This window comes from Panthera pardus, unplaced genomic scaffold (assembly GCF_024362965.1).
Source record: "Panthera pardus isolate Hobbes unplaced genomic scaffold, ASM2436296v1 HiC_scaffold_18, whole genome shotgun sequence".
Lineage (NCBI taxonomy): Eukaryota > Metazoa > Chordata > Mammalia > Carnivora > Felidae > Panthera > Panthera pardus.
The window spans coordinates 8,065,872-8,079,115 of NW_026526743.1; positions in this window are offsets into that span (position 1 = coordinate 8,065,872).

Here is a 13,244-nt window from a genome sequence, read left to right on the forward strand (position 1 = left end):
ATAATAACCAAGACATGAAAATAACTTGTGTCCATAGTCAGTTGCGTAGATAATATGCTGCATATATACAATATAGGCTGGCTAAAATGAGCAATGGTGCATTGGTCTCTTAGTCTAAGCACACTGTGGAATTACTGTCTCACAGTTCTGGAGGTTCTTGAAGTCTGAAGTGAGCTGTTGGCAGGGCCACACTGTACCTAAAGAATTGAGACTTTGCTCTTTCTAACTCCTGGGACTGTCAGCTGTCCCTGGCCTGGCTTGGCTTGTCAATGTATCTCACTCCACCATTGCCTTCATCATCACACCTTGTTCTGTGTGTGTCTTCATTTTTCTTTTCTTATAAGGATACCAGTCATTGGAGTAAAATTGACTCAAATCTAGCATGACCTCATTTTAACGTAAAGACATCTGCCAAGAGCTTACTGCCAATAAGGGTACAATTACAGGTAATGAGGGTTAGCACTCAGGCATATTTATTTGACGCACACTATGTAACCCACACTAAGGCTAAAAGGCACTAGGTTGTGAAATGTGACTGAAGGGATAAGGCAAACTACTCATTTTAGGTTGGGAGTGGAGTGTAGGCAGGGACATTAAGGCTGGGCTACATGTGTTGACAGAATAAGAGGGTAAAAGAAGTCCTAGGAAGGAGGGGAATAATGGATGACAAATTAATTCGCAAAAGGGAGTGAAGTGACAAGGTTGGGTAGAGAGCATAGAAACCTTTTTGCCAATGAAGGATTAAAGAAGATAGGGATGGAAGGGAGATAGTTGCCTGCGACTGGAGTCGTGGGAGTACTCAGTGCTCCAACCAGAGAGAAAGAGTAGAAAGAAAAGATGATGCCTAGGAAACATGGGCACAGGGAGTTAGTGTGGGTGGACAGAGACCTTCAGAGATGGGAGAACAGTTGGCATCAGGAGGCTAGAGGGATCATGAGAAAGAGTCAGGAAGTGTGGAGTTGGGGGTAATAAGTGTAGGGACATGGGGAAACTAAGGACTCCTGATAAATGTTGGCTGGCACACGAGGACAGTGGACATAAAAGACACAAGAAGTGGGCTGACGTATTGGAATGGGGAAGGAGGAATGAATGGAGAATGGAGTATTTAGGGGCAGCGGAAGGGGAGGAAATTCGGGATGAGGGCTGTGGGATCACGTGAAACATGCTTGTTGGTATAGAGGTCTAAATACACCTGATGGCATAGGGCTCGCTGCTGTCATGCAGAGCCAGCTTCGGATCCCCTGCCACTCTCTCCTTTTGCCTCTCCCTTGCTCATTCTCTCCCAAAAGCAAGCAAACATGTTATTTTATGTTTTAAAAGAGAAAGAAATACATGTGTCGGGGTTCCTCAGTAGGTGGAGTGTCTAACATCGACACAGGTTTTGGTCTAACGGTTCATGGGTTTGAACCCCACATCAGGCTTGGTGCTGTCGTGCTGAGCCCGCCTCACATCCTCAGTCCCCCTCGCTCTCTGACCCTCCTCTGCTCAAACTTTCTCAAAATTAAACAAACATATACAAATTAAAAAAAAAATGCACCTGCAGGACTGAGAAGAGCAATGAAGAAGACTAGAAGTGTCATTTTCAGGGAAAGAGTCAGGTTTCATGGATATCTAGAGGCACCAGGAGTGGAGATTGAGGTCACAATGTGGGACACAGAGAAGAGGGGTTGAGATGGGGGAGATGACAATTGCAGGGTCCCTTTGTACATCATGGATTCATTCTCATTAAGTCTCTGATTTGCACTTGATTCACAATTGTGAGTGGTGTAAGTTCAACCACAAGGCAAAAAACTTACTTCCATAAAACACCCAGTAATCCTTTCAAATGAATAGACAATAAAGGACCACAGTTGAAATCTTGAGTAAACAGTGAGACTCAACACTTTTTCTCTTCTTCGGACATAACCATGCACAAGGTGTGGCCATGGAGATCATGTGGAAACCATGGTAACAAAATGGATTCTGCCAACAACCTGAATGGTCCTGGAAGTGAATGCGCTTGTAGAGGTTCCCAAGTAGATCCAATGCCTCATGAATTTTTATTTTATTTTTTTTTAATTTTTATTTTGTTAATATATGAGATTTATTGTCAAGTTGGTTTCCATACAAAACCCAGTGCTCATCCCAAAAGATGCCCTCTTCACTACCCATCACCCGCCCTCCCCTCCCTCCCACCCCCCCCATCAACCCTCAGTTTTGAACCTTGGTTTTAACATCAGAGTGCCCTCCACAGAAAGCTGAGCCAAGTCCACTGAATTTCAGACTTATTAACGACAGAATTATGTTTTTATAGTTCCTAAATGCATGCAATTGATTGTGGTAGTGGTAGAACACAACTACACCTAGGCATGTCATTAATTGTAAAATGAAAATGATAAACTCATAAAATATTTAAATCAAGTAAAAATCTCTATTAATTACCTACATCAATAATAGATCGATCTTCAAACATAACAGTCTGTCAAGTTGAGGTGGCTCCTGCCTACTATGCAGTTTCACAGTGTATGTAAATTGCATTTGTAATTGTTTAACACAAAGACACTAAAATATTTTGTACTTGGTTCAATGTTTACATAAGTATTGTCACATCGAACTTATCAAATGCTTCCCTTAACCATGCTACATGAAGGTGATATTTTCACACAGGTAGAAACGGATCTACTGCAACACAGAAACACCTCATATCCCAAGGTAATTGTAAGGAAAACCTCCATGTGGAAACACTCTTTTTTAATACAACTGCATGGTTGAATGTATCTGTCTTCTGTTATCACACACATCTTGAAATGTGGATGTTTCCCTTGTACATATGTGACTTAATTGGGTGGTTCTGGGACATGGGATTGTTGTACCATAAGAACCATTCTTATAATGGGTGGACAATTGCTAAACACACTGACAAATGGATTAAAACACAAACAAACAAACAAGGTGCCCTAGTGTTTCAGTCAGATGAAAAACTCATTGGAATTTGGAGCCCAGCTCATATTCCTAGAGTTGTGAGATACAGCCGTGAGTTGGACCCCACTCTGAGTATGGTGCCTGTTAAGACTTTCTCTATCCTCTGCCACTCTTCCCCTGCTTGCACTATCTCTCTCAAATAAATAAATAAATAAATAAATAAATAAACAAAAAGAAAAGAAAAACAAAAAAAACACAATGACAACAGCAACAACAAAAAACATAAATCTGGTAGTATCCTACCAAATGTGCTTCCACTGTGAAGTAAATTAAATAGGGAAGCCATAACCTGAGGAGGCTCTCATGCCATGGCAGCCTCTGTAATGAAACCAGAACTTAATTCTCAGTCATTGCACTTGAATGGAAAAAAAAAAAAATATGAGCAAATAATTGCAGTCAATTAGGACTCCCAAAAAGAAGGGAAATGCTTAAGATATATCCAATCAACCACTGCCCTTGTTTTGTTTCCACATGGTCTCTGTAAAAACCTTACTACCATTTCCTACAGATGGAGCATGTCTATCTATTTGCATACAAATAAGAAAGACAAATTAAATGGTCAAATTAAGTCTTGAAAACTGGAATGTACGTCAGTTCATCTTTTAACTCTACACAGTACCCCTTTTCATTTTGATTGCTTTCCCACATGGCTTGAACACCTTGCCCACTTGAAACTTGGGCAGAAGACTCAGCGTGACACCTTTCACAGCCTCTCACCATCCTCTTTGCACATGCACCTAGGACACCAGTGTGACTCTGCCCTCCCTTGCCCAGACTTCAACTTTGGCAAAGGCTCTCCATAGCTCTTGCACAGTTTCCCCAAGAAATGTTGTACATGACTGCAGAGGACGGGTTGAACCTATAGCTCCTCCAGGGCTAAAACCTGCATTCATGTGCTCCTTTTCTCACCATCCCAGGTCTCCAGGGCACTAGCTTTGAATCCCATCTCAACCAAGCCCACACACCTGAATTCACATTTTTGATAAACTGATACCAGAGTCTATGTCCAGACCAGTCCTCCCTCTGAACAATGTTGTAACCACACCCAGAGTTTTTCTTCTTCTTCTGTTTAATGTTTATTTATTTTTGAGAGAGACAAAGACAGTGCACGTGGGTTAGGGGCAGAAAGACAAGGAGACACAGAATCTGAATCAGGCTCCAGATCTGAGCTGTCAGCACAGAGCCCCAAGCAGCGCCCAAAGCCACAAACTGCTAAATCATGACTTGAGTCAAAGACGGATACTCAACTGACTGAGTCACCCAGACCCCCTTATCATACCAAGAGTTTTTGATGCCCTCTCCCAATTCTGTCTTTCCTGTTGCCAAAACTTCCCACATGTTCACAGAGAGAATGCAGGTGAAGCCCTCCAGGACCCGGATGAGGCCCTTCCCGCAATGCACAGGACCACAGAGAAGAATGGGGAGTGGAATCTGGTTACTCAGCACCACACTGTGTAGTAGAAACTCATGAGCCAACCGTCAGTCCCACCTCTCCAGTGGAACTTCTCACGTTCCCAGTTGCCGGTTTCATATTTCAGGCCTAATATTGTGGGTACACAGCTCAGCTGCCCCAGAATATGAATTGGGAATAGTACCTCTGCCTACATGGAGCTTGCATACCCTAACAGAGACTTGTCCCTTCAGATTCTGTCAAAAATTACCTCTTACGCCACAAAATTGTTCTCCACAGCTCCACTGCTAGTCTCTGATCCTCCCTTCTGAGAACAGAGTTCCTGACTTTTCTACCTGCTGGGCCGCCCAAGTTGACATTCATACTTTCCTGACATTCAGACTCACATAGAGGAGAGAAAGGACTTACAGTTTGGGGAGGCAGTTTCACCTTTCTGGTTCAAACTGTGCTTCCAAGATAATACGTCGCGTCTCATCTTCCAGTTCTGGGATGTGCATTGACATTCACACATTCAAATTGACCAAATACACAAATGCAAATGATTGACCCATCAAATTTTCCTCAGAGCCTCTATTTCAGCCTTCTTTACTATCTCCCACTCTGCTGTGTATACTTGTGCCCTCACCTCCAATATTATTCTTAATATTATTTTTGAGATAATGCAAAAGAAGAGAAACAATCTCTACTCCCAGGAAGGCTCACCCAGCAACCAAACCCTCCTCGATAAATGAACATACCATACTCATTTCCCAGGGTTTTAGAAGGAAGAACTCACATAAAATAAGATTACCAACCCAAGGTAAAAAAAAAAATTACCTTAAATTCAAAAACCTGTTTGCTTCTCAAAGAGAATATAAATTCACCCACAAATAGGTGATGACAAGAATACCATATGACAGCCTACCCAGGATGAAACAACCTTTGACAAGTTACCATGAAAAGAAACAAACAGGGTACGTCATATACCAAAAATGTACGTTTAATATTGACACAAAAAATACACATATAACAATATTGACAACTGATATCTGACTGATTCCTATTTGGATTAAAACTGATACAGTCTTCTGGGTGCCTGGGTGGCTCAGTTGGTTAAGCATCCCAAGTCAGCTCAGGTCATGATCTTAGAGTGTGTGCGTTTCAGATCCACACCTGCATGCGTGCTGAGAGCTCAGCTATATGGTCAACAAATCTTTGACAATGCAGGAAAGGATATTCAAGGCAAGACAGTCTCTTCAATAAATGGTGTTGGGAAAACTGGAGAGTGACATGCAGAGAAATGAAAGTAGGCCATCTTCTGGGGTACCTGGGTGGCTCTGTTGGTTGGGCATCTGAGTCTGGATTTCAGCTCAGGTCATGATCTCGTCATTCATGGGTTGTAGCCCTGTGTCAGGCTCTGTGATGTTGGTGTGGATGATTCGTTTGGAATCCTGTCTCTCTCCTTCTCACTTTCTTTCCCTCTCACCGCTCCCCCACTCATGCTCCCTCTCTCAGAGTAAATAATTAAACTTAAAAAACAAAGACATTGGATCCTTTTCTTATACCATACACAAAAATAAATTCAATACAGATGAAAGACCTAAATGTGACAGAGGAAACCATCAAAGTCCTACAGGAGACCACAGGCAGCAACCTCTTTGACCTCGGCTGCAAAAACTTCTTACTAGACATGCTGGCAAAGGCAAGGAAAACAAAAGCAAAAATGAAGTATTATGACCTCATCAAGATAAAAAGCGTCTGCACAGCGAAAGAAACAATCAGCAAAACTGAAAGACAACCTAGAGATTAGAAGAAGATACTTGGAAATGACAACTCAGATAGTGGGCTAGTAACCCAAACCTATACACATGTTATCAAAACCAACACTCCAAAAATAAATAACCCAGATAAGAAATGAGAAGACACGAGCAGACATTTTTCCAAAGAAACCATCCAGATGGCCAACAGATATATGAAAAGATGCTTAACATCACTCATCATCAAGGAAATACAAATCAAAACCACGGTGAGCTGCCACCTCACACGTGTCAGAGTGGCTAAAGTTAACAATTCAGGAAACAACAGATGTTGGTGAAGATGCCAAGAAAGGGGAACCCTCTTTCACTGATGGGATGAATGCATTTGGTGCAGCCAGTTTTGAAACAATATGGAGGGAGAGAGGGAAGATGGTGGCGTAAGAGGACGCTGGGCTCACCGCGCGTCCTGCTGATCACTTAGATTCCACCTACACCTGCCTAAATAACCCAGAAAACTGCCAGAGGATTAGCAGAACGGAGCCTCCGGAGCCAAGCGCAGACGAGAGGCCCACGGAAGAGGGTAGGAAGGGCTGCGAGGCAGTGAGTGCTCCACGGACTGGTGGGAGGGAGCCGGGGCGGAGGGGCGGCTCACAGGCCAAGCAGAGCCCCCGAGTCTGGCTGGCAAAAGCAGAGGGGCCGGACGGACTGTGTTCCGACAGCAAGCGCGACTTAGCGTCTGGGAGGTCATAAGTTAACAGCTCTGCTCAGAAAGCGGGAAGGTTGGAGGACAAAGGGAGGGAGAGTTGCCGAGCCCGCGGATGACAGAGCTCAGTTAGGTGGGGAACAAAGGCGCTCGCCAGCGCCATCTCCCCCGCCCAGCCCCCAGCCAAAATACCAAAGGGAACCAGTTCCTGCCAGGGAACTTGCTCGCTCCGCGCAAACACCCAACTCTGTGCTTCTGCGGAGCCAAACCTCTGACAGCGGATCTGACCCCCTCCCGCTGCCACAGGGCCCCTCCTGAAGTGGATCACCTAAGGAGAAGCAAGCTAAGCCTGCCCCTCCTGCCCACGTGCACCTTGCCTACTCACCCCAGCTAATACACTAGATCCCTAGCACCACAAGCCTGGCAGTGTGTAAGTAGCCCAGATGGGCCACACCACCCCACCATGAATCCCGCCCCTAGGAGAGGGGAAGAGAAGGCACACACCAGTCTGACTGTGGCCCCAGAGGTGGGCTGGGGGCAGACATCAGGTCTGACTGCGGCCCCGCCCACCAACTCCAGTTATACACCACAGCACAGGGGAAGTGCCCTGCAGGTCCTCACCACTCCAGGGACTATCCAAAATGATCAAACGGAAGAATTCCCCTCAGAAGAATCTCCAGGAAATAACAACAGCTAATGAACTGATCAAAAAGGATTTAAATAATATAACAGAAAGTGAATTTAGAATAATAGTCATAAAATTAATCGCTGGGCTTGAAAACAGTATACAGGACAGCAGAGAATCTCTTGCTACAGAGATCAAGGGACTAAGGAACAGTCACGAGGAGCTGAAAAGCGCTTTAAACGAAATGCAAAACAAAATGGAAATGACGACAGCTCGGATTGAAGAGGCAGAGGAGAGAATAGGTGAAATAGAAGATAAAGTTATGGAAAAAGAGGAAGCTGAGAGAGAGATAAAAAAATCCAGGAGTATGAGGGGAAAATTAGAGAACTAAGTGATACACTAAAAAGAAATAATATACGCATAATTGGTATCCCAGAGGAGGAAGAGAGAGGGAAAGGTGCTGAAGGGGTACTTGAAGAAATAATAGCTGAGAACTTCCCTGAACTGGGGAAGGAAAAAGGCATTGAAATCCAAGAGGCACAGAGAACTCCCTTCAGACGTAACTTGAATCGATCTTCTGCACGACATATCATAGTGAAACTGGCAAAATACAAGGATAAAGAGAAAATTCTGAAAGCAGCAAGGGATAAACGTGCCCTCACATATAAAGGGAGACCTATAAGACTCGTGACTGATCTCTCTTTTGAAACTTGGCAGGCCAGAAAGGATTGGCACGATATCTTCAGTGTGCTAAACAGAAAAAATATGCAGCCGAGAATCCTTTATCCAGCAAGTCTGTCATTTAGAATCGAAGAAGAGATAAAGGTCTTCCCAAACAAACAAAAACTGAAGGAATTCGTCACCACTAAACCAGCCCTACAAGAGATCCTAAGGGGGATCCTGTGAGACAAAGTACCAGAGACATCACTACAAGCATAAAACATACAGATATCACAATGACTCTAAACCCGTATCTTTCTATAATAACACTGAATGTAAATGGATTAAATGCGCCAACCAAAAGACATAGGGTATCAGAATGGATAAAAAAACAAGACCCATCTATTTGCTGTCTACAAAAGACTCATTTTAGATTGGAGGACACCTTCAGATTGAGAGTGAGGGGATGGAGAACTATTTATCATGCTACTGGAACCCAAAGAAAGCTGGAGTAGCCATACTTATATCAGACAAACTAGACTTTAAATTAAAGGCTGTAACAAGAGATGAAGAAGGGCATTATATAATAATTACAGGGTCTATCCATCAGGAAGAGCTAACAATTATAAATGTCTATGCGCTGAATACCGGAGCCCCCAGATATATAAAACAATTACTCATAAACATAAGCAACCTTATTGATAAGAATGTGGTAATTGCAGGGGACTTTAACACCCCACTTACAGAAATGGATAGATCATCTAGACACACGGTCAATAAAGAAACAAGGGCCCTGAATGATACATTGGATCAGATGGACTTGACAGATATATTTAGAACTCTGCATCCCAAAGCAACAGAATATACTTTCTTCTCGAGTGCATATGGAACATTCTCCAAGATAGATCATATACTGGGTCACAAAACAGCCCTTCAGAAGTTTACAAGAATTGAAATTATACCAAGCATACTTTCAGACCACAATGCTATGAAGCTTGAAATCAACCACAGGAAAAAGTCTGGAAAACCTCCAAAAGCATGGAGGTTAAAGAACACCCTACTAACGAATGAGTGGGTCAACCAGGCAATTAGAGAAGAAATTAAAAAATATATGGAAAAAAAACGAAAATGAAAATACAACAATCCAAACGCTTTGGGACGCAGCGAAGGCAGTCCTGAGAGGAAAATACATTGCAATCCAGGCCTATCTCAAGAAACAAGAAAAATCCCAAATACAAAATCTAACAGCACACCTAAAGGAAATAGAAGCAAGACAGCAAAGGCAGCCTAAACCCAGCAGAAGAAGAGAAATAATAAAGATCAGAGCAGAAATAAACAATATAGAATCTAAAAAAAACTGTAGAGCAGATCAACGAAACGAAGAGTTGGTTTTTTGAAAAAATAAACAAAATTGACAAACCTCTAGCCAGGCTTCTCAAAAAGAAAAGGGAGATGACCCAAATAGATAAAATCATGAATGAAAATGGAATTATTACAACCAATCCCTCAGAGATACAAACAATTATCAGGGAATACTAAGAAAAATTATATGCCAACAAACTGGACAACCTGGAAGAAATGGACAAATTCCTAAACACCCACACGCTTCCAAAACTCAATCAGGAGGAAATAGAAAGCTTGAACAGACCCATAACCAGCGAAGAAATTGAAGTGGTTATCAAAAATCTCCCAACAAATAAGAGTCCAGGACCAGATGGCTTCCCAGGGGAGTTCTACCAGACGTTTAAAGCAGAGATAATACCTATCCTTCTCAAGCTATTCCAAGAAAAAAAAAGGGAAGGAACACTTCCAGACTCATTCTATGAAGCCAGTATTACTTTGATTCCTAAACCAGACAGAGACCCAGTAAAAAAAGAGAACTACAGGCCAATATCCCTGATGAATATGGATGCAAAAATTCTCAATAAGATACTAGCAAATCGAATTCAACGGCATATAAAAAGAATTATTCACCATGATCAAGTGGGGTTCATTCCTGGGATGCAGGGCTGGTTCAACATTCGCAAATAAATCAACGTGATACATCACATTAACAAAAAAAAAAGAGAAGAACCATATGATCCTGTCAATCGATGCAGAAAAGGCCTTTCACAAATTCCAGCACCCTTTCTTAATAAAAACCCTTGAGAAAGTCGGGATAGAAGGAACATACTAAAAGATCATAAAAGCCATTTATGAAAAGCCCACAACTAACATCATCCTCAATGGGGAAAAACTGAGAGCTTTTTCCCTGAGATCAGGAACACGACAGGGATGCCCACTCTCACCGCTGTTGTTTAACATAGTGCTGGAAGTTCTAGCATCAGCAATCAGACAACAAAAGGAAATCAAAGGCATCAAAATTGGCAAAGATGAAGTCAAGCTTTCGCTTTTTGCAGATGACATGATATTATACATGGAAAATCCGATAGAACCCACCAAAAGTCTGCTAGAACTGATACATGAATTCAGCAAAGTTGCAGGATACAAAATCAATGTACAGAAATCAGTTGCATTCTTATACACTAACAATGAAGCAACAGAAAGACAAATAAGGAAACTGATCCCATTCACAATTGCACCAAGAAGCATAAAATACCTAGGAATAAATCTAACCAAAGATGTAAAAGATCTGTATGCTGAAAACTATAGAAAGCTTATGAAGGTAATTGAAGAAGATATAAAGAAATGGAAAGACATTCTGTGCTCATGGATTGGAAGAATAAATATTGTCAAAATGTCAATACTACCCAAAGCTATCTACACATTCAATGCAATCCCAATCAAAATTGCACCAGCATTCTTCTCGAAACTAGAACAAGCAATCCTAAAATTCATATGGAACCACAAAAGGCCCCGAATAGCCAAAGTAATTTTGAAGAAGAAGACCAAAGCAGGAGGCATCACAATCCCAGACTTTAGCCTCTACTACAAAGCTGTCATCATCAAGACAGCATGGTATTGGCACAAAAACAGACACATAGACCAATGGAATAGAATAGAAACCCCAGAACTAGACCCACAAACGTATGGCCAACTCATCTTTGACAAAGCAGGAAAGAACATCCAATGGAAAAAAGACAGTCTCTTTAACAAATGGTGCTGGGAGAACTGGACAGCAACATGCAGAAGATTGAAACTAGACCACTTTCTCACACCATTCACAAAAATAAACTCAAAATGGATAAAGGACCTGAATGTGAGACAGGAAACCATCAAAACCCTAGAGGAGAAAGCAGGAAAAGACCTCTCTGACCTCAGCCATAGCAATCTCTTACTCGACACATCGCCAAAGGCAAGGGAATTAAAAGCAAAAGTGAATTACTGGGACCTTATGAAGATAAAAAGCTTCTGCACAGCAAAGGAAACAACCAACAAAACTAAAAGGCAACCAACGGAATGGGAAAAGATATTTGCAAATGACATATCGGACAAAGGGCTAGTATCCAAAATCTATAAAGAGCTCACCAAACTCCACACCCGAAAATCAAATAACCCAGTGAAGAAATGGGCAGAAAACATGAACAGACACTTCTCTAAAGAAGACATCCGGATGGCCAACAGGCACATGAAAAGATGTTCAATGTCGGTCCTCATCAGGGAAATACAAATCAAAACCACACTCAGATATCACCTCACGCCAGTCAGAGTGGCCAAAATGAACAAATCAGGAGACCATAGATGCTGGAGAGGATGTGGAGAAACGGAAACCCTCTTGCACTGTTGGTGGGAATGCAAATTGGTGCAGCCACTCTGGAAAACAGTGTGGAGGTTCCTCAGAAAATTAAAAATAGACCTACCCTATGACCCAGCAATAGCACTGCTAGGAATTTATCCAAGGGATACAGGAGTACTGATGCATAGGGGCACTTGTACCCCAATGTTTATAGCAGCACTCTCAACAATAGCCAAATTATGGAAAGAGCCCAAATGTCCATCAACTGATGAATGGATAAAGAAATTGTGGTTTATATACACAATGGAATACTACGTGGCAATGAGAAAGAATGAAATATGGCCTTTTGTAGCAACGTGGATGGAACTGGAGAGTGTGATGCTAAGTGAAAAAAGCCATACAGAGAAACACAGATACCATATGTTTTCACTCTTATGTGGATCCTGAGAAACTTAACAGAAACCCATGGGGGAGGGGAAGGAAAAAAAAAAAGTGGTTAGAGTGGGACAGAGCCAAAGCATAAGAGATGAACACAGGGGAAGGAAAAGAAAAGCAAAATACAGTAAGAGCAGAGAAAGAGGCAAATCTTAAAAGGCTCTTAAGTATAGACCACTGAGGGGTGCTAGAAGGGAGGTTGTAGTGGGCTGGGCCAAATGGGTGATAGGCATTAAGGAAAGCACCTGTAATGAGCACTGGGTGTTGTATGTAAGTGAGGAACCACTGAATCCAACTCCTGAAACCAATACTATACTATATGTTATGTAACCTGAATTTAAATAAAAACGTGGAGAAAAAAAAGATATTTTAAAATAAAGCTATTTTCCATTCCCCAAAAAGGAAGCTTTTTTATTGAATCGCAAAACAAGAATAAGAGGATAGTAACAAGAAATCTGAATAAAACATTTACTATTTTAAAAGGATCCTTTCATATAAGTATAAACTGAGACTGTACACTCAACTATCCCATGCATTTGAGGCACTAGCATATGTTATATGACACGAATTGCTCAGAATGGGGTGCCTGTGTGGCTCATTAGGTAAAGTGTCCCACTCTTGATTTCTGCTCAGGACATGACCTCGTGGTTGTGGGAATTAAGCCCCACAGCAGCCTCCTCGCTGAGAGGCTGGAGTCTTCTTGGAATTCTCTCTCCCCCACCCTCTCTACCCCTCCCTGCCCTCTCTCTTAAAACAAAGAAACATTAAAGAAATAAATTTCTCAGACAATCCATTATTACTGAGCAATGGGTTGTAATAACTGAGACCGAAATTGGAAGTAAAGAAATGAGTAGTAAGAAAAATTTTATGATAAGCCTTTAAATGACATTAGAGAATTTTTTATTAAGAGATAATCTCACTGTTACAGAAAATGCCAAGGGTGTTATTCGTCCTTTGCAAGCAACAGCAACAACAGTAAGAAATTTCTGCATAAAGAAACACTATGATTGTTGTTAAATATGCTGAGTAATATACAT